General features: G+C 49.4%; 1 long non-coding RNA gene across 2 annotated transcripts; it reads right to left on the reverse strand.

Moving 5' to 3' along the window:
- Positions 1 to 10,919: 10,919 nt before the first annotated feature.
- LOC144320950 (uncharacterized) lies at positions 10,920 to 19,152 on the reverse strand. Of its 2 annotated transcripts, none has more exons than XR_013386570.1 (5): positions 18,842 to 19,152; positions 17,943 to 18,040; positions 17,318 to 17,416; positions 13,329 to 13,363; positions 10,920 to 11,630 (listed from the first exon to the last, which is right to left on the reverse strand). It is a non-coding gene; the product is annotated as an uncharacterized LOC144320950 (long non-coding RNA). The 2 variants fall into 2 exon arrangements; XR_013386569.1 differs by having other exon boundaries at positions 17,318 to 17,498.
- Positions 19,153 to 24,789: the final 5,637 nt, after the last annotated feature.

The following is a 24,789-nucleotide window of genomic DNA, read 5'->3' on the forward strand; positions in this document are numbered from 1 at the left end:
GATGGTGACAAAGCTGTGAGAAGGGATCTGCTTCTGGAGGTCCTCTGAAGTTAGGGCAGTGAGTTTGATGAGAAATTATCCATTTTGATTAGTATAAATAATAAATAACCACTAATAAAATAAATGATCAGGGGTGCCTGGGTGGCTTAGTGGGTTAAACGGCTGCCTTCAGGTCAGGTCATGATCCCAGAGTCCTGGGATCGAGTCCTGCATTGGGCTCCCTGCTCAGTGGGGGTCCTGCTTCTCCCTCTCCCTGGTCCCTGCTCCTTCTCTCATTCTCTCTCTCTCTTTTTAGATTTTATTTATTTATTTATGAGAGACACAGAGAGAGAAAGAGAGGCAGAGACATAGGCAGAGAGAGAAACAGGATCCATGCAGGGAGCCCGATGCGGGACTTGATACCAGGATTCCAGGATCACGCCCTGGGCTGAAGGCAGGCGCTCAATCGCTGAGCCACCCAGGTGTCCATCTCTCTCAAATAAATAAATAAAATCTTTAAAAAACAATGATCAAGGGTCCCCTACACCCTCTTTCCAACCAATATAGTTAATTTCAGCCCTCTTCTGAAAGTTCAGAAATTGGCAAGACATGACAAAGCTCTATTTAGAGAAATGGGGTGGGGAGAGGTTAATCAGGGTAGGCTTCCCGGAAGAGGAGCTGGCCTCCCTGCTTTTTTTTTTCGTGTAAGAAGCCAAGGTTTAGCTCCTATCCCAAGTGGCCTGAGGTGACCTCCGAAAATGGTTCGCTACTCGCTGGACCCAGAAAACCCTACAAAATCATGCAAATCGAGAGGTTCAAATCTTTGTGTTCACTTTAAGAACACACATGAAGCTGCCCAGGCCATCAAGAGTATGCATATTCGAAAAGCAACCAAGTATCTGAAAGATGTCACTTTGAGAAGCAGTGTGTGCCATTCTGTCGCTACAATGGTGGAGTTGGTAGGTGTGCGCAGGCCAAAGAGTGGGGCTGGACAGAGTCAGTGGCCCAAGAAGAGTGCTGAATTTTTACTGCACATGCTTAAAAATGCAGAGAGTAATGCTGAACTTAAGGGTTTAGATGTAGATTCTCTGCTCATTGAGCACATCCAGGTGAACAAAGCCCCCAAGGTACGATGTAGAACTTACAGGGCTCATGGCCAGATTAACCCATACGTGAGCTCTCCCTGCTACATGATGATTCTTACTGAAAAAGAGCAGATTATTCCGAAACCAGAAGAGGAGATTGCACAGAAGAAAAAGATATCCCAGAAGAAGCTGAAGAAACAAAAACGTATGGCCCAGGAGTAAATTCTGCATAGAATAAATGCAAAAAAAAAAAAAAAAAAAGAAAGAAAGAAAGAAAAGAAAAGAAAGAAACCAAGGTTTAGTGATTTTTGAAAAATTTTTATTTATTTATGATAGTCACACACACACAGAGAGAGACAGAGACATAGGCAGAGGGAGAAGCAGGCTCCATGTACCGGGAGCCTGACGTGGGATTCGATCCCAGGTCTCCAGGATCGCGCCCTGGGCCAAAGGCAGGCGCCAAACCACTGCGCCACCCAGGGATCCCAAGGTTTAGTGATTTTAAATAACTTGTGTGAGGTCACAAAGCAAGAAACTGGCAGAGAAGGGCTTGTGTCCATGCTTGTCTTGGTCAGAAGCCACTGCTCTTAGCCAGGGGGCCACCCTAGTGACAAGCCATTCCCATTAGAGGAGAATTATGGCCATTCATGCAAGGACCTGGGATGATATGATCCACGTGGCCATCACTTAGGGTGGAGCCAGGAACGGGAAACCGTGGCACCACCTTGCTAACAGTCATACATTCTTGGTGTGAGCATGAGCTGTGTGCCGGGCCCAGGCCCCGTGCACAGCGGTTTGGATGCATGACATCACTTTACCGTCATGTTGCTCAGAACAGAAAACAGGCCCGGCAAGTTTACTGATCTCACCTGTGACTGTCTGAACTGAGACAAGAACCCAAGTGTTTCAGTAATCTATTGCTGTGTAACAATCAACTGGAAAAGTTAGTGGCTTACAACAACAATTTATTCTTTCTCATGATTTTGTGAGTCAGGAATTTGGGCAGGGCTCAGCTGGGTGGTTCTCGGCTGGTGAGTTACCTGGAGTCATTTGTTTGGCTGCGTTCAGCTGGCTGCTGGACTGGGAGGGAAGGGCCAGGAAGGCTTCATTCACACACCTGGCACCTCAGCCCTCCTCCATGTGGCCTGTCCATGTGGCCAGCATGGTGGCTTCAGGGTAGCTGGATTTCTTACATAGCAGCTGGCTTCCAAAGGAATGAAAGCAGAAGCTGTCAGGCTTCCTAGGGGCTAGCACAGTGTTGCTTCTACCATGTTCTGCTGGTCAAAGCAAGTCATAGGGTCAGCCCAGATTCAGGAGGAGGGGAAACAGAGTTCTCCTCTTTTTTTTTTTTTTTTTTTAAGATTTTATTCATTTATTCATGAGACACAAAGAGAGAGAGGTGGGGGGTGGGGGTGGGCAGAGACACAGGCAGAGGGGGAAGCAGGCTCCATGCAGGGAACCCAATGTGGGACTTGATCCCAGGACTCTAGGACCACGCCCTGGGCCGAAGGCAGGCACTAAACTGCTGAGCCACCCAGGGATGCCCTAGAGTTATCCTCTTGAAGGGTATGGCAATACATACATACCAGAATGGGAGACATTTGTGGCCATGGTGAGAGAATGACTAACCTCCCCAGCCTCCTCACTGCCCTCCTCCCAGACCCTGAGTCTGACCCAGGACACTCTTATTTTGAGGGGCTCTGAGCCTGCTAGATCCCTGCCACAAGACACATGTCCATGTTTTATCTTCCTGGGCCCTCTTGCCCGATGACACCTTCATGTTCTGTACCTAGATTCACAAGAATTTATTATATCTTGTTTTGTTGAGAACAGGAACCAAATTTTTCTACTTCCTAGGTAGGATCTCAGCACCTGAGTAAGCCTAAGCTTGTCTTTTGTTGTTGTTAAGATTTTTTAATTTATTATAGTGGAGGACAGAGGAAGAGGAAGAGTCTCAAGCAGATTCTGAGGGGAACCTGATGAGGGGCTTGATCCCACCACCCTGAGATCACAGCCTAAGCCCAAACCAAGAGTTGGACACTTAACTGACTCTGCCACCCAGGAGCTCCATTTTTTAAAATAAGCTGTATGGGGGATCCCTGGGTGGCTCAGCGGTTTAGCGCCTGCCTTTGGCCTGGGGTGCAATCCTGGAGTCCCAGGATCAAGTCCCACGTCGGGCTCCTGGCATGGGGCCTGCTTCTCCCTCCTCCTGTGTCTCTGCCTCTCTATCATAAATAAATAAATAAATAAATAAATAAATAAATAAATAAATAAATAAATCTTAAAAAAAAAAAACATTTGTTTAAAAAAAAAAAAAAAGCTGTATGCCCAACATGGGGCTTGAGCTCATGACCCCAAGATCAAGAGTTTCATGGTCTATGGACCAGCCTAAGTTTGTCTTATTCTCAGGATCCTATAAGAACCTAACATGTGACTCACAGTCAACCATCTGAACAAAACTGGGTCAGATTCACCTTTGCAGACCCAGCCACGGGGTCTTTCCCAGAAGAGCTTCATAAACTGGACTTTTTGGGCACCTGAGTTCATGTGGTTGGGCCTGGAGCCAAGGAAGAGAGCGTCTTACTTTGGGACCAGCGCTGTCATCACCTGGGAATGTGTTTGGGAAGGCGGGACACCCTACTCCCCGCACCAGAATTCACAATTTAACAAATGTCCAGGTGATTCCTATGCCGGTTGAGGTTTGAGAAGATTCAGGCATCAAGTAGTTCCCAAGGTAGAGAGAAGAGGGCAAATTGGGAAGACAGATGCCAGTTGAGCCCTCTGGAATTGAGCCCACTCATCATCAGAGTTTTCTGAAAGCTCCCCGGATGATTTCAATGTACTTCCAGGGTCAAGAGCCACTGGTTTAGACTCTTAGTTCTCGAAGTATGGTACATGGACCATCTGCATCCAAATCACTTGGGTACACTTAACCAATCTGCAATTCCTGTGTTCCACACCAAGTCTTGGAGTCTAAATCACCAGGGGGTGGAGCCCAGAAATCCTCATTTTTAACTATCTCTCTAGGTGATGTGAATGCACACTGAGGTTTGAGAGCATTGGTTTAGGGCCACGAATAAGGGAAGACAACAGCAATGAGGTTTGCGAATGCTACAAATAACAATGTGCAAAAGTTGGAAACTACAGACGAGCAAGAGCAGGAAAGAACAACTCTCCACGCTCCTACTGCCTGCAGACAACTGGAGGCCCCCTCGGCACCCACTCCGGAGACAGGAAGGAGCCCCCCCACCCTCCTCCTGAGAGGCTGCCCCGTGGCCGCACAGTCGGCTGTGATTCGGGTTCTGTTCTGCTGGCAGGGTGGAGCCTGTCATCTGGCCCGGACAGAATTATTGCCTCAAATTACATGGTTGATTATCAATTACTTGTGTCCGTGTGAGAGCATGTGTGCGTGTGTGCATAAGTGTCTTTGCAAGTCATTAAGGGTCGTAATTCTGGATTATCGTTGATTAACGAGAGGGAGGCCTGGTACCTCCAGCAGCCGGGATGGCAGCCCCGCAATTATGTCCCAGCTGATCAGTAATTGGCGCATCGCAAGATGATTTCTCTCTCTCTGCTGCCTCCTCCCAGCCTCTCCTGCCGGCTCCGCAATTAGCACCATTGCTCATTCCCTTCCAGCCTGGGCTGAGTTCACGGGCCTGCTTTCTGGCAAGCGGCTGCGGGCCTGCTGCTGGTGGAGGGGGCGGCGGAGGCACAGTGGTGGGGGCGTGGAGCTGGCAAGGGCTCTCGCTTGCTGAGAACTGCTGCGCCCCTCTTATCATCATTCTGCCCAGGGAGCCCAGGGGCCGGCCTCTACCTCCTCGCCCCCACCCCTAACCGCCTGGCTGGGGAGCTGAGGCTCAGGGAAGGAGAGGGGCGACTTAGAAAAAAAACAACCAACCAACCCTGGGTAGCTCAGTGGGTTGAGCATCCATCCGACTCTTGCTTTCCGCTCAGGTCAGGACCTCAGGGTCCTGAGATCAAGCCCCACGTCATGCTCCGTGCTCAGCGGGGAGTCTGCTTGAGAATTTCTTGCCCTCTCTCTCTGCTGCTCACCCTCTCTGTCAAATAAATATATAAAATCTTTTTTAAATGTTTATGTTATTTTTTTAAGGATTTTATTTATTTATTCATGAGAGACAGAGAGGCAGAGACATAGGCAGAGGGAGGAGAAGCAGACTCCACGCAGGCAACCTGATGTGGAACTCCATCCTGGGACTCCGGGATCATGTCCTAAGCCAAAGGCAGGCACTCAACCACTGAGCCACCCAGGCATCCCTAAAATCTTTTTTATTGTGATATTTATTTATTTTTAAAAATAAATTTTATTCATTTGTTCAAGAGAGACACACAGAGAGAGAGGCAGAGACACAGGCAGAGGGAGAAGCAGGCTCCATGCAGAGAGCCTGATGTGGGACTCGATCCTGGGTCTCCAGGATCACGCCCTGGGCTGAAGGGAGGCGCTAAACCGCTGGGCCACCTGGGCGTCCCTGTGATATTTATTTTAAAAAACAAAGGGTATTTTTATTTTTTTAAGTTCTTTTTTTAACATTTAAAAAAATTTAAATTCAATTTGCCAACATACAGTATAACACCCAGTGCTCATCCCATCAAGTGCCCCTCCTCAGTGGCCGCCACCCAGTTACCCCATCTCCCCACCCACTTCCCTAAGTATATAAAATCTTAAAAAAAAAATCCAAACCCAATAACTCAGAATCGTAATGGCAACTTGACTCCAACCACACAGAGCCAAGGCAAGATCAAAGACATACCTCCTATCATCACTCCCATCCTTTGGGAAGCTGTAAGGTGGCCCTCGGGTGTCTCAGTTTTTATCCTGCAGAAATTGCAAATAGATGCTCCAGCTCCTGGGTGGGAGGAAGGGCGCTGAGGAAATGTGTGGTGTTGATTCAAGGCAGCAGCATCACCTGCCTGAATTATGGGACCTTTCTAATGTCCTGTTGCATACTCTGCAAGACCCCCTTCCTCCACCCCAGGGAACTCTCCAGTTCCTCAGGATAAAGTCCAAGTCCCAGTCTTCACCCCACCTGCCCCTTCTGCCCCAATGCAGACCCCTCAGCTCCCTCCCATCGCCTGCCCTTTGCCCAGCCTGGCCCCTCTCCCCGGGCCCCCTCTCCGTCTTCCTCTCTTCTTCCACCTGGGCACACACCTGCGGGGCGGCAGTGACATGGCTCACATTTGGGCTCCATTCCTGAGAAAGGGGCTCTGCCCTCCCCAGGGACTGGCAGTCAGAGAAGCAGAAACTTTAAGGACCGCTTTACAGGGGTTTGAGAGGATGGGGAAGGCGGGGCTGTTCGGGAAACCTTGCACATAAAAGACTCTGCAGAGCCACCAGGCAGTTTGTTTCGGAGCCTTGCAGCTGTCTTGGCCATTTTCATTTTTATCTACTTAGGGTGGTCAGCAGGTCATGGCAAGCGGGAGACGTGATGCTAATGACTCCAGCTCCACGTGGCGACCATTCAGGAAAAAGCTGCAATGTTCTCTCTGCCACATTAATCAGAGAAACACATCAAGAGCTGTTGCATGGAGACAGCTTTCCTCCGGGTACCTGCCCTGCATGCTAATCACCACCCCTCCTGGCGGTGAGTCAGCTCCGTGTCAGGCGGGTGGTGAGGGAAGGCCAGGGACGCCAGCTCCATGCCGTGGGGAGCAGCCAGAGGGGTGGGAGCCAGGCCGCACCCCAAACACACTGCCTAGGACCATCTTTGAGGCCCCGGGCAGATGGGGATAGCAAATCTTGGGAGGGTCGATCCAAATGTAAACCCTGTGCTTCTTCCTTGGGTCTCGTTATTAGCCCTGTCTACTAGAGAGAATTTTCCAGAAGCTGAGCCTGAGACCCTGAGAATTCTCCAGGGTTAAAGCAAGAGGGAGCTCACTGCTAGGCACTTTGATAACAACAAGACATGACTTCTGGTGGTGCTTAACGTGGGGCAGACACACCTGTAAGCATGCTCCATGTATGACTCATTTAATCCTCATGCAGCCCTACAAAATGAGTATTGTTATTATTCCCACCATGCAGATAAGCAAGGTGACGCACAGAGAGGTAAGTAACCAACCCAAGGCCACACAGCTAGTAACAACTGACTGGTTTTGAACCCCTGCAGCTATGGCACAAACCCCTCCCCACCACCGCCTCTCACTGCGCTGCTGGAGCTCAGAGTCACCTGAGCCCATAGTGCCTTTTGCACATATTCATTCGTTCACTCATACAGTTCCTGTTTGCAGAGCACCTAGCAGGTACAAGGCACTGTACCAGGCACAGGGGAGACAATGAGAAACAAATCAGTCACAGCCTTCAGAGGCATCAATGTAATACTTCCACAAATTCATAGTAATTGCAAAATGTGATAAGAGTCATGAGAAGTACCAGGTTCCATGGAAGCGTATAATGGGAGGCCCTTTCACACATGAGAGGCCTCATCAGGTCTCCCAGGTTTTCAGATCCCTCTTTCCATCATTCTGTCCACAAATACATATCAATCGTTTGTTCGGGCACAGTGCATCAGGACACGGTGGTGCGCAGGACAGATAGTCTCATCCTCAGAGGCAGCCTGGTGGGGAAGATAGATAAATACAAATGTTCCAGAAAAGGAATTAGGGCTGGCTATGAGGGTTCTGAGTGTTATTACCTTTTTTTTTTTTTTTTTTTAAGAAACACTTAATTTCTTTAAGGAATCTCTTGCAGGGAAAAAGAAACAAGGAGAAAACGCAGTCTGCTAAAGATGTTCACGTTGGCTTTGCCCACAGCTGCTACCAAGCAGGACCTGCCGGTGGTTGAGCTTGTCAGTGTGCCAGGCCCTTCGCATCTCTCTGAGGATGGGCTGGTCCACTTCCTCCTCCTCCCCCAGCTGCCCCACCTTTCCTTGAGGGCTCTTCCACAAGATGACCTGGAATTGCTGCATCTGCCTATAGAAAAGACACCCCCTGCCTTCCCTCCCGGTGTGGAGTCCTGCAAACCTGACAATGAGCTATGAGAGGCCACAGGCTTTGGAGCAAGCAAGCAAAAAGAGAGGTTTTTGTGTTTTTTTTTTTAAGATTTTTTTTAAGATTTTATGTCTTTATTTGAGAGAAAGGGAGCACGAGCAGGAAGAGGCACAGAGGGAGAAGCAGACTCCCCGCTGAACAGGGAGTTCAGGCTCAATGCGGCCCTCGATCCCAGGACCCCGAGATCATGACCTGAGCCGAAGGCAGACACTTAACCGAGTGAGCCACCCAGGTGCCCCCAAAAGAACGTTTTAAAACATGTCTCTGTTATTTCCCTCCTTGGCCTCCATCAGCTCCCCACCTGGCACATGAACTTGTTCTTCCCTTATATGGTTCTGAGAAAAGCACCATATGGCAGTTCATCAGGCCCACGGGCTGGTTTCCATCCAGCCCACTCTGATTTCCTCCCAGGCTTGGGTCTGCAGAATGACCCACCCTTCATGAGGCCTGTGTAGGAAGAGACAGTACCAGTGAAGACATACAGAGCTCGGACCACCGGCCAGGAGTTGTTCTTGTTACTCACGTGTGGTGATGCTATCATCATTTCTCTTTCACAGGTGAAGATGCGGACATGTGGATGTGTTCAGAGACATCCTCTAGGTCACATGGCCAGTGATGGCAGAGCTGGGATCTGAGCTGTACTAACCATCAGATTTTGCTGATTTGCTATCACGGAAAACCCAATCTTAGCTACACGGTGTTGGTAGGAAGGAAGCAGAGTTTGGAAGAAGGGGCCCTGCCCATGTGGCCAGGAGAAGGGTTGCCAGAGGGAAGGCGGATAAATCCATAGGGCCGGACAAAGCCTGACTGACCCCACCTCCAGCAGAGCAGAGTCTGAGCTCAATAAGGGAAGTCAACACAAGCCAGGGAAAGCCAGGAGGATCCCTGTAAGCACCCCCCTTGAAGAGCTGGCGAGGTTGCTGCAGGAAGCTGCAGGGAGCCCCTGGAGACTGGTTTCCCCTTTGGGCTCCTTGCTGGGGTCCATACCACTGGCTCCCTCCATCACCTCTTTCTCTGCTCTCTAGGAGAGAGGGACAATGGCACCCTCCCTGAAGCCTGCCGAGCTGCGAGGCTGTGCTGGGGTGTGGTGGGAGCACAGGGATCTGTGCAAGGATCTCAGCTCCGTGTTTGCTCTTCAGCTGTGTGGCCAAGTGATGCCCACCCCCATGCCCTTGAGCCTCACCTACAGGGTGGCGTGGCAAAGAGGTGTGAATGAGCTAAGTGTCAAGAACCTAGGTAGGCTCCTGGCGCAGAAGAGGTGTAGGATCCATGTGTCCTGCCCTCATTCCCTGTTCTTCCTTCAAGAACAGGAAGGAGGAAGCAGAGGCCCCCTGGCAATTGGGGCTGGGCCTGCGGCAAGTCTGGCAGACACACGGGCCTGGGCTGGCACGTCCCCCCTAGAAAAAGGAGTTTTCTTTGACATGGCTCCACCCTTTGTATGCCTCAGCCTTGGTGGGCTCCTTCCCACGCGTCTCCCCTGCTGGAAGCCCGCAGAGGAAGGGCTTCGCCCCACTACGGGCTGTTTCTGCAGTGTGTGCTGGGGGACATGACCCCCACATGCAGGACTCGGGTCAGAAGTCCGGGATGGGGATCCCTGGGTGGCGCAGCGATTTGGCGCCTGCCTTTGGCCCAGGGCGCGATCCTGGAGACCCGGGATCGAATCCCATATCAGGCTCCCGGTGCATGGAGCCTGCTTCTCCCTCTGCCTGTGTCTCTGCCTCTCTCTCTCTCTGTGACTATCATAAGTAAATAAATAAAAATTAAAAAAAAAAAAAAAAAAAGAAGTCCGGGATGGAGGGCAGCCCCAGTGGCCCAGCGGTTTGGCACTGCCGTTAGCCCAGGGCGTGATCCTGGGGCTCTGGGATCGAGTCCCTACATCGGGCTCCCTGCATGGAGCCTGCTTCTCCCTCTGCCTGTGTCTCTGCCTCTCTCTCTGTGTGTGTGTGTCTGTCATGAATAATTAGATAAAATCTTAAAAAAAAAAAAGAAGAAGTCTAGGATAGATGTCGGGCTCCTGTTGGTCCTCTCCAGTGTTCCAGGGGCCTTTGGATTAGAGTCCAAGCAACATCGGCTCTCCTACCCAGGACTTCCCCTTGGAGAGGAAAAGCTAAGGGACCTGGGAGGAGCTCACTATCCCAAGGAGAATGGCAAGAAATGGGAATTTGGTGGAGGCTGTGGTCAGGCGAGAAGCATACAGAAAAGGAGGGCACTTTTCTTTACACTATTTTTTTTCCTCTCCATTAAAAAAAAAAAAAAAAAAGTGCACGCAGAGGTATAGAGAGGAAAAAGCAAAATATTTCTTTTAGGGGCACCTGGGTGGCTCAGTGGTTGAGCATCTGCCTTTGGCTCAGGTCGTGATCCCAGGGTCCTGGGGCCCAGTCCTATATCAGGCTCCCTGCAGGGAGTGTGCTTCTCCCTCTGCCTATGTCTCTGCCTCTCTCTGTGTGTCTCTCATGAATAAACAAATAAAATCTTAAAAAAAAAAAAAGTGTCTTCAGCTCAGGTCATGGTCCTGGGGTCCTGGGATAGAGCCCTGCATAGGGCTCCCTGCTCAGCGAGGAGCCTGCTTCTCCCTCTCCCTCTGCAGCTCTCCCTGTTTGTGCTCTCTCACTTTCTCTGTCAAAGAAAATCTTTGAAAAAAAAAAAAAAAGAAAGAAAAGAAGAGTTCCTTTTATTTCCATCTCTCATCAATTATCACCACTTTCCGCAGCAGTAACCTGCACTAGCAGTTTGCAGTGTATCATCAGAGACTTTTGCCAAGCATTTACACACACACACACACACGCATGTACGTTCATGTGTACGGGTATATGGTGCCAGGGTCTTTGTTTTTCTTTGCTGTTACACAAATACTATCCTGTTGACTTTATTGGTCTGCAATTTTCTCCCTATTAACAGTATGTCCTGGACATTTTCTCATGTCAACATATATGGAGCATCCTTGTTTGTTTGTTTAAACTTCTGCATAATATAGCACATGGATATAACAGAGTGGACTCAATCACCCCCTTTGCACTCACACCCTCACTCCTGGTCCCAGTTGTTCCCTCAACTCTGGGGAGCATGAATTAAAAGGCTTCCATGGTACGTGGTGCCTCTGGATGATTCCAGAGGATGCCCTTCACATTCAGAATGCAGCAGTCCCTCCCATCCCCCATAAACAGATAAGGTGTCTCCAGTTTTTTTTTCCACACAGACGATTCTGCAGCCAGCATCCCTGCCCATGCCTCTTGGTACACATGTGTGAATTGTCCTCTAGGCGTTGCTACCTCAAGGCGGAGCGGGTGGGCAGGAGCGCGTGCGTCCTACATTTGACAGACCCTGCCATGATGTGGGAGGGTGGCTCACAGCCTCCTGTGCCCCGCCGGCCGCACCAGTCCCCCTAGCACACATCCATCATGTGGCTGCTGGCCGGCCAGCAGCTTCCAGGAAATCAATTGCAAAGACAGGCAATTGTCATCGGCTTGAACACTGGAAGCCATCCAGGGAGTAGATTCAATTGTAGGAGAAAATCATACTGGGCTCAAGACCGCTTGTAATGGAGACCCCATGGTGACCTTTCTGGAGAAGTTAAAAGAACACAGGCAGACATACTCTCATTCTTGAACATCTACCACCAGTCCAACTGCTGGGAGCACAGCCCTCTGCCCTTGGAGAAGCTGCTCCTAATTAGCAGCTGTGTGGGAAGGGCCCAGGCCACCGGTGTCCAGGCAAGGAGGCCGGCGGGGCCCCTGCTCCCCTGGAGGGTGGACCTAGGTGACCATTGGGTCACAGTACCCACCCCCTTCTGCTCACTGGAGACGCGATCTGGCGGCCAGGTGGCCATCCTCCAGTGACCACTCACTCTCCACCTCTTTCCCAGGCCAGGGTCCTCCAGCTAAATACAGCCCTCTCTCCCCCACCTGCACAAACAGGTGCAGGTACTGCTACCTTGTTCCTATTCTTCTTTTAAAGATTTTATTTATTTTTTTGAGAGAGAGAAAACAAGTGGGGGTAGGGGCAGAGGGTGAGGGAGAAGCAGACCGACCCCCACAACACCCTGATGCAGGGAGCCCACCACAGGGCTCCGTCTCAGGACCCTGAGATCAGGACTCAGCTGAAAGGCAGACACTGAACCGACTGAGCCACCCAGGCGTCCCTCCTCATTCTTATGATCCAGCCTGAGACCTTTGCCCTGCACCCCCAGGAGGAGGGGGCCTCTTCCAGCGCAGTAGGTAAGGGGGTGTGTGGTATGGACACATCCAACATCTTCCTTAACTGGAAGGGTGACCAGAGCCTTTACCTGATTCCAAAGGGGCTATGGTGCTAAGCTCCCCTCTAACTCCCTTCCCATTACTTCCTATCTCTATCCCAGCTACCCGCACCCAAGCCTGGCCCTATACCAAAAACTCAGCCATAGCTATGAACTTGGGGAAACGCACATTCATCTTCTGTGCACAGGCCCACTTACCTGATGATGATAAAAATAACTCTGGCTACCATCGCCTGGGTACTGGAGGTCTGACTTAATTTTCACAAACTCGATAAGGTAGGGCACCTGGGCAGCTCAGTGGTTGAGCATCTGCCTTCGGCTCAGGGCACGATCCCGGGGTTCTGGGATTGAGTCTTACATTGGGCTCCCCAAGGGGAGCCTGCTTCTCCCTCTGCCTATGTCTCTGCCTCTCTCTCTGTGTCTCTCATGAATAAATAAATAAAGTCTTAAAAATAAAAACCCAAAACTGGATAAGGTAGGTACCGCTCTGATTTACAACTAGGGAATTGGAAGCTCAGAGGTTAAATAACTTGATCCAGGCCACACAGCTGGTTAGTGCCAAAGCCAGAATTGGAAGCCAGGTCCTTGTCAGACTCCAGAGCCTGTGGGCTTAAGCACTTGTGCAAACTTGGCTCCTGCCTACTTCACTTGCATCCCCCCCTTCTGTGCAGCTTTGTCCTTGTTCATTTCCTGCCCCAACCCCTACCCGGGGGTGGGGTGGGGGTGGGGAACGGGGCGGGGGGAGGGAGCTCTACTCCGTTAGGGGCTGGAGTGGTCAAGATCATCAAGATTCTGTTGGGAAAGCATGTCCTTTTTCTGCAACAGCTCTCTGCCCTGCTGTCTCCAGCCTGTCCCAGCTGCCCAAGGACCAACATCCAGGCCCAAGCCCCATGCGGGCGCCTGGCTCCTTTTTGCTGCCGAGAAGAGACAGGCAGAGTCACCAGGGCAAGTTCCAATCACCAGTCACCACCCCAGAGCCAGGAACACGAGAGATGAAGTACACTTACCTTCTGGTCCCCAAAAGATGTCATAGTATATTGTTCTGTTGAGAAAGACAACAAAGCAGGTTTTCTTTTCTTTTTCTTTTTAAAATTTTATTAACCTGTGTGTGTGTGTGTGTGTGTGTGTGAGAGAGAGAGAGAGAGAGAGAGAGCACAAGCAGAGGGAGAGTCAGAGGCAGAGGGAGAAGCAAGCTCCCCACTTGAGCAGGGAGCCCGATGCAGGACTTGATCCCAGGACCCCGGGATCACAACCTGAGCAGAAGGCAGATGCTTAACCAACTGAGCCACCCAGGCACCCCAGGGTTTCTTTATTTTTTCTTTTCTTTTTTTTTTTTTTTTAAGTAATCTCTCTGCCCAATGTGGAGCTTGCACTCACAACCCCAAGATCAAGAATTCGACCAACTGAACCAGCCAGGCACTCCACAAGGCAGGTTTTTAAGCAATGTACAGTAGGAAAACATTTTTTTTTTAGTAAGAAAACATGTTATTGACCAAACAAAAATATTCTCTATGTATCTAAGCATAGAAAAGGGATATTTGCCAAGACATTAACAAATGACTTTCGTTGTCTCCTCTTGGCTTATCTGTGTTTTCTAATTTTTTTTCAATGAACATAGATCATTCACATGATTTTTAAAAAGCAATAAAAACAAATCAATCCCAGGCTGGTTGTATGTCTCTGGGTCCCTGTCCCTACCTCCAACAGCTCTCCAAAAAAACCCACACTTCCAAGTCCTGGGCATTCCCTTCTCCTCCAGGGATTCCACCTCTCAGTAGGGGTGGGGGTCATCCTCCCTGCTCCAGGTCCACAGATGGGAGGTGTGAAGGCTGTTCCCCTCCCTAAACTCCTCGCTAACTGCCTTAGTCAAAAGCACAGTGCCTGGAGGAGAAGGCCCTCTCCCTCTCCTGCTGCCCTTTCACAGAGGAGGAAATGCTCCACTTTCTACTGCATTGTTTGCTTTTCAGGCCCAGGCCGACTTCCCTGAGGCCAGGCCGACTTCCCTGAGGCCAGGCCCTCCAGGTCAGGTGGATTGGAGCCTCAGGGCAAGTAGCTCCTCTGCTGAGAGGTGATTCTGCCAAAATGGAAAGGGGAAAGAAATCACAGAACTCCCAAACACTGATCATCAGAAAAGAAAGAATAGTGTCTTGGGATGGGGCTAGGCTGGCCCCTTCTAGAAGGCTCTGAGGAAGCACAGAAGGAGATGGGAACAGAGCTTCCCAGGCATCTACTGTGTACACACAGTGGACCCTCCACAAACATGCTCTCGTCCCCTCAGAACAGCCTTCCCTTTGTGCAAGTGAGACACCTGGACCATAGCTTCTTGCATCTCTGGTGCTTCCCTTCCAATCAGAGTAGGCTTCTAAGAATGGTTCTAGGTGGAGAAATTCATGCTGTCTGGCAGCCTCTTCTCACCAGAGTTAGACACTTGCCCAGGCTCCCCAAGAACCCTCTGCTCAGGAGCAGGGCCTGGGAGCAAGCATTTTTCTGAGGGGCTGGCTTTGTGAGCACCCTAGTTTGAGGATGAATTGCTAATTCTATTGTTCCTGCCATTAAAAGAGCAGAAATCAGTAGGCAGCCTAAGGGAAAGGAGCAGAGGCCCTCCCATGGCTCCCTGAACTCTCATCTTCATTTTTTTTACAGCTGAACCCCTATCTTCAAATCACATTCCCTGAGGTGGCCATCCCTAGGGACCCAGAAACCAGGCTCTTGTTCCCAACTGAGCCTTTTACACACACTGGACAAATGTAGGGTTGGCATACCTAATTGGGAGGCAGGAGGAGACCCTGGTACTCTTCTAGCTCTGTACCTCGTTACCTGGGTTCCCCCTAAGCGAGGTCACTCCTGGCCACCACATACCCTCCCTTCTATTCACACCTTGTTGTGGTGTCAAGAACGGTTTCAAAGGGTCTTGCTGAAGACTGCTCAGCCCCTGGTAATGTCTCTTCCCCGACTGGGAGTCTGCTCCTGAGTTCCAGGCCCTGAGCATCTTGGTTTGGCGGCGGGTAGCAGAAGCATGATTGTTAGCGACATCCTGTGGACCCAATGGGTAACTGCACTCACCTGGACGGAAGCCACAGGGTGACATCCAACTTTCCTCATTATGTGGAGAGGAGCTGATTGCAATTAATCACACTCATCTTAAAAAAAAAAAAAAAAAAAAAAAAAAAAAAAAAAAAAATCACACTCATCACCTTGCACAGGGAGCTGTCTTAGAGCTGGGAAAGAATCCCTCCCCAAAGCAGAAAACAGCCTTCCAGCCACAAATTTCCATCAGCCTCTAATTTTATATCTGTTTCATGTAAATGTGTTCCTTTGCAAATATTGACCTGATAGAAGAGTCTGGTGGCCATGAAGGGACAGTAATGTCAATAATATTTATTCATAGAAAACAAACATCATGGACTATTTACTCTTCCCATGAATTTCATGTATTATCTCATCTAATCTTCCCGACAACCCAAGGAGTTAGGTGCCCTTCTCTCCATCTTTCAGATGAGGAATCAGCAGCTAGGAGCATAATGGGAAGTTAGGCTGCAAACCTGGGCAATCTGGCCTCAGACCCCATCCTCTTTAGCTACCACTCTTTGCAGCCTCACTGTTCCGTGTCTACCCCTCCTTGGTAAGCCCCTGAGGCTGGAGAAGATTCCAGTTCCTGGGGCACTGGCTTTAATCCTCAGACCGAATGCCCCTGAGTGACCCTCTGGGGCAATGAAGGGCAGGTGGACATGAGGGGTGTTAGGGTTTGACAGGTCGAGGTTGGAATCCCCACTCTGCCCCTCATTAGCTTTGTGACCTGGGGCTTGTTCTTGAATATTACTCTTCAGAACTGCTAAATGTGGGTCATAATCCCTTGCCTTGGAGGGTGCTGGGAAGATTAGAAATCACTTGCTGCTGAGTAGATGCTGCAGAAATGGTGGCTATTCTTACCTGCAAGGTGTACAAGTTGCCTTGGGAAAGACCAGCCTGGAAGATTCCTGTAGGTGGCAAAATCTGACCTAACCTTTCTAGAAAATACCAGTACGAAGGACTAGGACTGCGGAGGGCCAGGCTTCTCACCCTCAGGCTTTTCAGAATAAGTGGCTAATGTGTCATGGTTCAAAGGATCCCCAAAGGGAGGGACTTAGCCAAGTTGGCACACCAGACACAAGATCTGGGGACTTTGGGCTCCCATCTTTCCATAGAGACACTATCATCCAGACAACAGTGCCCCTGCAGGATTCAAGTCCCTGACTCCAAGTATCTGCAGAGACCCTGGTACCATGAACCAGTCTGTGAGCAGTTCAAGAAGCAGAACTCCAAGAGCGGAGAGCTGTGATGCTAGTTCCAGTGCTACCTCCCACTGCTCTGTGGACCTTCAAACTTAGTGCTCTTCCTGCCTTTACAGGATCCTACTGCTGAAGGCTCCTCTTCCTAGTGTCCCCATGCCCCCTCCTCCTCAGGCCTCTGCAAATGGGGGCAGTCTTCTTTGCCCATACCTGCCCACCAGCAGAGGGATGGCCATCATGGCGACTGGTCATGAACAGGACAGTTCACACCCATAGCCCCAGCCCCTAACACAGTGTCTGGCACAGGGAAGGTGCCCATTGGTAAAGGAATAACTGGGACACCTAACCAAAAATGGTTGAAGAGCCATTGCTGGAAATGTCCCCAAAGAGAATGGCACTGCAGCCCCCAACCATTCCAAGTGATGTATGAGGACCCCACAGTGCAACTCTTCCTGTTTCAGGTTATAACAAGGCCCCAGTATAATGGATATCAGTATTTGTTATCTACTGGTGCATAAGGGATTACTTCAATACTTGGCAGCTTAAAATAATAATAATAAACATTGATCATCTCACAGTTTCTGTGAGCCAGGAACTGGGGAATGGCTTAACTGGGTGTTCTGATTCCATGTTTCTTAGGAGGTAGCAGTCAAATGTCAACTAGGATTGCAGCCATCTGAAGGCCTAACCGGGGCTGTAGGACCTGCTCTCTAAGGCTACTCACTCACATGGAGGCAGGTTGGTGCTGGCTGTTGACAGGCCTTGGTTCCTTGCCATGTGGACCTCTCCATAGGTCTGCTTGAGGATCTTCATGACATGGTGGCCTGCTTCCCTCAGGATGAGTGATTTGAGAGAGAGCAAGGAAGAGATGACAATGTTTCTTACGACTGCATTAGTTTCTTAGGGTTGCTATGACAAAGTATCACAAACAGGGAGGCTTAACACAACAGATACATCTACTCTCTCACAATTCTGGAAGCCAGAAGTGTGAGATCAAGGTTTCAGCAGGAAACACAATCCAAGACCAGAGTGTAGAGTCTGGATCTTAATTCTAGCTCTCCCACCAAAGGAGAGAATCCTTTCTCATCTCTTCCAGCTTCTGGTGGCCCCAGAATTTCCTCGGCTTGTGGCCCCCACAGGCCCATGCCAAGGGGATGCATGGCACTGGGGTTGGAGTGGGGCCCTGTGAGGGCTTCCCTGGGGCGAGATGCAGGCTGTGGGACAGAGATCCAGCCAGGGATCACTTTAAGCCCAGTAATGCCTCTTAAAGCGGTAAAGGGATCTTAGCAGGAAGAAGCTGGAAGGGCATGCTGGGTTGCCTAGGGGCTGAAGATGGAGTTGCAGGTGGCTTACCTGTAAAAGAGATGCAGAGATAGGAACCTCTGAAGAACCCAGGAGATGCCCCAGGAAACAGCTTTCACCATCTGCTGGGCCCAGAGCACACTGCAACTCTGCCATGAAAGAATTGCCCTATTCCCCTGGTCTCACTTCTTCTCCCCCCACCAGTCCTCCCACTGAGACCTTGGAAGCAACCAGCAAGGAAGGGGAGGCAGTCAGGTGAGAAAAAGACCAAAGCCTACTACAGCCCTGTTCCTGAACGCCATCAGCCCAACCACAGACCCTAGAGCAGGAGGAGGAAGATTTTTTTTCTCTGAAGGGAGATGAGTGTCATATCTATGACTGGATGCTTTTTTTACTTTTATTTTTAAAAGATTTTAGGGGGATCCCTGGGTGGCGCAGCGGTTTGGCGCCTGCCTTTGGCCCAGGGCGCAATCCTGGAGACCCGGGGTCGAATCCCACATTGGGCTCCCGGTGCATGGAGCCTGCTTCTCCCTCTGCCTGTGTCTCTGCGCCTCTCTCTCTCTCTCTGTGACTATCATAAATAAATAAAAATTAAAAAAAATAAAAAAAAAGATTTTATTTATTTATTCATGCGAGACACAGAGAAGCAGAGAGACACAGACAGAGGGAGAAGCAGGCTCCCCACTGCCTGATGTGGGACTCAGTCCCAGGACCCTGGGATCACGACCTGAGCCACCCAGGCTACACTGGATGCTTCTTTAAAAAAAGAGAGACAGAAAGAGAGATTTTGTTTTTAAGTAATCTCTATACCCAACATGGGGCTCGAACTCAAAACCCAGAGATGAAGTTGCACGCACCACCCCACTGAGCCAGGCAGGTGCCCCTGTGACTGGAGGCTTTAATCTCTAAATGGATCAAAGATTTTTTTCTGTGACAGAAAATGACCTTACCTGAGCCTGAACAGAAGGGGCGCATCTCCCTTGCTGAACAGCTCACGTGGACAGCGAGGGGCAACCATCGAGGGCGTTGTGATTACATCCCACATCTGAGGGATTGGCTTCCTCCGACTCAACCTTTCTCGAGGGAAGTTGGGTCTTCCATTCCCCACCCTCCACCTCCGACGACAGAACCCTTGGCCCACAGGGAGGTTCCTGACAAAAATTTCATCTCAGCTTTTGTCCAAAAGTGAAGAATGTTTACTGCTTTTTCCCTTCCTATCTGTCTGGAAATGACACCAAGAACAGCAAACAAAAAGGGACTCCTTGTCCCCAGCAAAACACCCACACCCTCTGAATTCTTCACCCTGTCTTGGCCTGACTTCACCCCTGGAGGGGGAGGCGAGGCCTGAGGTCCGCAGGCTGCATGTGGTGGAGGCAAGGTTCCTGGGTGGATACAGCTCCGCCTGGAAACCAGAGCTGTTTTTCGAAAGCTTTGTGCAGTCAACTGAGTGGGGGAGGGATCCCGGCAAAGCCTGATTGAACACCAGGGGGGACATTTCCGCTAAAAAACAAAAACAAAAACAAAAACAAAAACAACAACTCAATTCCCCAGGGTTGTTGGAGCTGTGGTCTGATCAGTGCTTTAAGGGTCTTATTTGTTAGTATTGGGAAAAAAGAATAAGGTTGCCTCTGAGCCCCCCGATTGTCAGTGTCCTTGCAGCAAGGTTGGGTAGCTCGGTCCCTTTTTGGGAGGCCGGCTTGTAAAGAAGGGCAGGCCTTGGACAGAAGGCGCCAGGACCAGGTGGGAGCTGGGTTTCTGCAGAGCCCAGGGTCTTCAGAGCACTGGTCTGCTGAGCAGACACCCACCAGGAAGCTCTTAGAAAGGACCCAGCTGAGCTGAGGCGTGGGCTGGAATGCTAGGGCGATATGCGCCTGGGAAACCAAGGCATTCCACAATCAGGGCTTCTAGAAAAGCCAGCACAGAGGATTCAGGGAGTAGAGACCCCTGGTTCTTCACATTTCAGTAAAAAGCATTTATCATGCTAAGGATAACAGTGGTATTTCAGACCTAAACAAGCCTTGTTTTTTCAGTCTGTTGGAGAGAGGGCTCCAACACTCTTTAAAAGGTGCTAGGCCTTAAATAAAATTTCTTTGTCACAGGCCTCCCATTTCTCACTCTCAGGTGCCAAGAAGCACTCATAACCCCCACCGGGCAATGGCTGGCCTCTTGGATCAGTTTCCCAAAGAGCTTAATCATGACCAAGTTGCAGTCACTCTGCCTGGAGCTGGCAAGCCCTGGAGGGTCTCGGGGTGAGGCCTCCCCTGGTGAGAACACAGCTCTTTCAGGGAGCTCAGTTTCCCAAGCGTGTTTGGACTAGGGAGTAATTCCAGAGTGTCTGAACTCAGCATGGGGCTAGTGGGACTTCTCAACCTCGGCAGTACACTGACGACATTTTCGGCTAGATGATTCTTTGTTGTGGGGGCGACCCTGTGCATTGTAGGGTGTTTAGGATGTGGCCTCTACCCACAAGATGTCAGTAGCATCCCCTCCCTCCCCCTTCCCTCTCACTGTGGCAATCAAAACTGTCTCTAGACATTGCCAAATATTCCTGGGGGATGAAGCCATTCCTGGTTGAGAACCACTGGTTAGAAGCAGTGCCCATTCAGCAATTAGACAGCTATGGAGATCCAGGGCAGAGCTAGGCTACACAGATCCCAAGAGAATTTTCCTCACTCTACATCATTGTATCAATACTCTCTTGGTTGCACTAAGTGACCGAAAATTCAACTCTAAGTGACTTACAAGGGGATGGATATCATCTCTTGTAACTGAGAAGACCAGGGACTTTGGCATAGTGCTGGATCAGGCCTAGTTTGACCCAGGAACTCAAACAATATTACTGGAATTTGGTTTTATCTTTATCTCTTGACTTTGCTCTTCCTCCTCTTCTCTTAGCATAGGGGCAAGACGGCTGCCAGTGTTCCAGTCCTGTATGTTCCTGGTTTGAGACTTGTGGAGGAAAAAATGCCAAGTATTTTTCTTTAAGATTTTATTTATTTATTTGAGAGAGAGAGTGAGCAAGGGAGAGAGAGAGAGAGAGCATGAACAGGGGAAGGGGGAGAGGGAGAAGCAGGCTCCTCACCGAGCAGGGGAGCCTGATGTGGGGCTTGATCCCAGGACCCTGGGATCATGACCTGAGCTGAAGGCAGACGCTTAACTAACTGAGCCACCCAGGTGCCCCATCAAGTGTTTTTCTTTATGCATTCCTAGCAAAAGTTTCATTGCAGTTTATTGCTCTGATTTGGTCAAGGGTCCATCACCAAGCAACACAACCAAGTTTTCTTCATGTTCTAATATCTCTGAAATTCACTATGTCGTTGGCTGTACAGTGCTCAGTAGGGACCACTTTAAGTCAGGCCCCAGGAAGATATATGCATGGGGCTCCTGTCTGTATAACAAACTAACTTAGAATCAATGCATTACAAAATGCATAAGTCCATATATAGTACAGTGATTTATCAATGAAGATTTAGAGTAATGTGTAGAGAAGACCTGCTTAGGTGTTTGTTTATTGTCCGATCGATGCACATGAAGGTTCCCTGTGGCCGGGCGCCATCTCTTCGTGTTGAGACCCAGAAACCATCTTTTCATAATTTCATCTCAGCCACTATGAGAAAGAAATAGCCACAGCATCACGTTGATTAAACACTGGGCACCTAATCGTATCTTTTAAGAACACTTGTGCCAATGCTCTGCTTCAGCCTTGACCTGCTTTTGTCACTGACTGTTGATTGCTTGATGCTTATTGAGGCTTTCCTCTCCTTTCTGGAAATTGCATATTGGGTAGAAGTAACATTCTGCGTTCATTTGATAGAGATCTCATGTACTTCCAGCCCCAGACACCTCATTGGCCAAAGCTAATGTTGAATCAAGAGGGATTTTTTTTAAAGATTTTATTTATTTGGGGATCCCTGGGTGGCTCAGAGGTTTAGCATCTGCCTTTGGCCCATGGTGCGATCCTGGAGTCCCGGGATCGAATCCCACATCAGGCTCCCAGCATAGGCCTCCTTCTCCCTCCTCCTGTGTCTCTGCCTCTCTCTGTCTATTATAAATAATCTTAAAAAAAAAAGATTTTATTTATTTATTAATGAGAGACACAGAGTGAGAGAGAAGCAGAGACACAGGCAGAGGGAGAAGCAGGCTCCATGCAGGGAGCCCGATGCGGAATTTGATCCCGGGTCTCCAGGATCATGCCCTGGGCCAAAGGCAGGTGCTAAACCGCTGAGCTACCCAGGGATCCCAAGAGGGATTTTTTTTTTTTTTTTAAGATTTTATCTATTTATCTATTTATTTATTTATTTATTTGAGAGAGAAAGAGGTAGCATGAGCAGGGCAGAGGGAGGAGGGGCAGGGGGAGAGGGAGAAGCAGACTCCCTGCTGAGCAGGAAGCCCAGCACAGGTCCCTGGAATCATGACCTGAGCTGAAGGCAGACACCCTAACCAACTGAGCCACGCAGGCACCCCAAAAGAGGGATTTTAAACAAGTAACAGTGGTAACAGAATATTTAGTTTTGCACTTAGAATAAACTTAGACCATAAAAGCCAGTTTCTATACTCAGTTTCTTTTTTTTATTTTATTTTATTTATTTACTCATGAGAAACAGAGAGACAGAGAGATAGAGACACAGGCAGAGGGAGAAGCAGGCTCCATGTAGGGAGCCCGATGTGGGACTCGATCCCAGGACTCCAGGATCATGCCCCAGGCCGAAGGCGGCGCTAAACTGCTGAGCTACCCAGGCTGCCCTATAGTCAGTTTCTTTCATCATTTGAAGAAGATGTAAAATTACTTATTGACTTGTTTTCTAGACTTTGGGCAGAACCCATTGCTAAGGACTCCTGTTTTCCAAGGCAACAGTGCACAGGTCAAGTGCCTACAGACACCCACCCTTGCCCCAGTCCCAGAGAGCACTCTGCCAGCCATGCCTGTGCACGTGTAGACACAGTAGGGGAGTGTCCTTGCCAGCCACAGCGCCCCTCCCCCGACCCTGCAGTGCCCTGGGTGCTTCAGGTCAGAGGCCCTTGGTCCACATCATCCAGTGGGGTAGGGCCAATGGGTGGCCTGGGCATCAGGGATGTAGAAGATGACAGAAGCCTGGGAGGGGAGGGGTATGATGGAGGAGGGCTACAGTATAGCTAGCCGCCGGCAGAACATGGGTAGTGATACCCCTTCCCCCCATAAGGCCAAGAGCCTCAGCTTAGGGGCTGCCGAGAGACCATGAGACAGTGGGACAGCAAGGTAGCTATGAATGGATGAGCAACAGTCCACAAGATGTGCAGGATAAATATACAGAAACAGCAAAAGGGACAAGGTTCTAAGTGGGAAATGGCAGCATGTCAGCAGACCCTTTATATCAAAGTCAATTTAAGGCCAATCTTTAAAAAAAAATAATAAAAGAAAGCCAATCCATCTGCTACTGTAATTCCAATCATCATCCAGTACAGAGAGCTTCAAAGCTCCCCCACTTAGATGGATCCAGCCCAAAGTTTGGGAGATGGTTGAGGGATGCTCAGAGTGAGAATAGTCTTTGCTGCTGGGGTTGGGTCTTTGGCAGAGGCCATTCATGCTACAAAACATTGTTAATGCCAAAGTCATGACCATTTAGTGACACCCACTGGACTTTCCAAGGATATGACACAATATAGCATGCCTTTTGTTGTCATAATATATTTTTGTGCCAATGGCGAGTGGGTTGCAGGCAGGAGTAGGAGCTCTGCTTTTCCTGATTTCAGCAGTACTGTTGTTTGTCACTCCCCACATACGAAGGATCCTTCTGGTAAGATCAAAAAAGTGCCAGCATCAGACTTGAAGAAAGTGTCCATGGCTTGGAAAAAATCCCAGACATAATAGTGAAACAGTCTTTTAAGATATGCTGCATCACCAGTGCTCTCGGTAGGAAGAATGATATTGTTGGGGGAAAACACAGCAATGATTTCTGAGATTAGCAGTGGTTCAGAGGAACCAGCTTCCAGTGGAAAAGGGGATTTGACTGAGGCTAGATGTCAGTGAGCACATGCACATTCATCTAGCCACCATCATTCCCATTCTCTCTGGGTCTAGGACTGGCCTCATTAGACTGAATTTTTCACTGTAACTTAAAAAAAATACTTTATTTATTTGAGATATATATATGAGGGAGAGGGAGAAGCAGACACCCTGCTGAGCAGGCATCCTAATGTGGGGCTTGATCTTAGGACCCTGGGACCATGACCTGGACCGAAGGCAGACACTTAACCAACTGAGCTACCCAGGCATCCCTCCACTATAACTTAAGACAAGGTAGTACATCAGGATGGGCCTGTCAGTCCCAGGCCTCATATTTGTGCTGGAGACACAGGGTGGCATGATGTGTGGGCACAGAACCGCTCCCAGGAAAAACTCCATCACCCTGGGAAAGTCACAGTGATGTGCCTGAGCTGCTGTGATTTCTTCCAGCTTTCCCTGTAGAGACTAACAGATACTTTACTTTTTAAAAGATTTTATTTTGGGATCCCTGGGTGGCGCAGCGGTTAGCGCCTGCCTTTGGCCCAGGGCGCGATCCTGGAGACCCGGGATCGAATCCCACGTTGGGCTCCCGGTGCATGGAGCCTGCTTCTCCCTCTGCCTATGTCTCTGCCTCTCTCTCTCTCTCTCACTGTGTGCCTATCATAAATAAATAAAAGAAAAAAATTTAAAAAAAAATAAAAGATTTTATTTATCCCATTTCTATTTCTGTTTTTTACATTATCTGGATCTACATACATTTGATCCTTGAATGATGAGGGGGTTAGGGGTGCTGACTCCTGGACAAAGATCTGAGTATAACTTTTGACTCCCTCAAAATGTAACTAGGAATAGCATTACTATTCACTGGGAGCTTTACCAATAACATAAGCTGTTGATTCACACATATTTTATATA

Source organism: Canis aureus, chromosome 9, assembly GCF_053574225.1.
Source record: "Canis aureus isolate CA01 chromosome 9, VMU_Caureus_v.1.0, whole genome shotgun sequence".
NCBI lineage: Eukaryota > Metazoa > Chordata > Mammalia > Carnivora > Canidae > Canis > Canis aureus.